Raw genomic sequence first — 940 nt, 5'->3', positions numbered from 1 at the left:
TCACACTGAAGGCATCCAAACTATGAATTAACATATGTGGAAGTATAGTACATAACCAAAAAGTGTGAAACACCTGAAAATATGTCATATTCAGGGATGCTCATCCGGATTCCGGATATCCAAACTTTTTACGCCATCCGACTCTTTAAAAATCCGGATACCTATCTACGGACGCAGGACATGGATATCCGCATCCGAAACCGGATCTCCCTCCTCCCTCTCCCTGTTCATGGATCTTGTCTTCCAGGGATTTGTCAAAAGCAAGCTCACATACATTGGCCAGGAATCAAACTCAGGTCAACTGCTTGAAAGGCAGCTATGCTCACCACTATACTGCCACACAGTAAATGCTTTGCTGTAGGAAAAAGTGGTGTTAAACTTCTTGGAGCAGACTTACTTCCTCCCTCCAAAAGACACACATACATCCCCATAAAATCATTTAGCAGCAACTGAGTGCACAGTCCGCAATTGGTTAGCGCATTCGGCTGTTAACCGAAAGGTTGGTGGTTCAAGCTCACCCAGGGAAGCCCTTGCTTTTTGTGTTCAACAGTTGTCTGAAGAGAACCCCAGATAGCCATTTAGCAGCAACTGCGTGCACGGTCTCTGTGGCGCAATTGGTTAGCGCATTCGGCTGTTAACCGAAAGGTTGGTGGTTCAAGCCCACCCAGGGACGACCTTTCCTTTTGTGTTCAACAGTTGTCGGAAGAGAACCCCAGAAAGCCATTTATTATTATTATTATTATTATTTATTGTATTTATAAAGCGCCAACATATTACGCAGCGCTGAACATTAATTTAGGTTACAGACAATATTTAGGGGTGACACAGCAATACGACAATACAGAATACAAGAAAACCAGATCACACAGCACAGTATGAGTACAAGGTAATGCTTAGTCAGTCACTGGAGGGGAGCATGGAGATTAGGCAAGTTAGGTTC

At 43.9% G+C, this 940-nt stretch overlaps 1 non-coding gene across 1 annotated transcript; it reads left to right on the top strand.

Annotated features, from left to right (window-relative positions):
- The first annotated feature begins 599 nt into the window (after positions 1-599).
- Positions 600-673, top strand: TRNAN-GUU (transfer RNA asparagine (anticodon GUU)). The gene has a single exon. It is a non-coding gene; the product is annotated as a tRNA-Asn (tRNA).
- Positions 674-940: the final 267 nt, after the last annotated feature.

This window comes from Hyperolius riggenbachi, chromosome 8 (assembly GCF_040937935.1).
Source record: "Hyperolius riggenbachi isolate aHypRig1 chromosome 8, aHypRig1.pri, whole genome shotgun sequence".
Lineage (NCBI taxonomy): Eukaryota > Metazoa > Chordata > Amphibia > Anura > Hyperoliidae > Hyperolius > Hyperolius riggenbachi.
The sequence above is the reverse complement of the archived record's forward strand: the minus strand, read 5'-3'. Positions and strand labels throughout refer to the sequence as shown.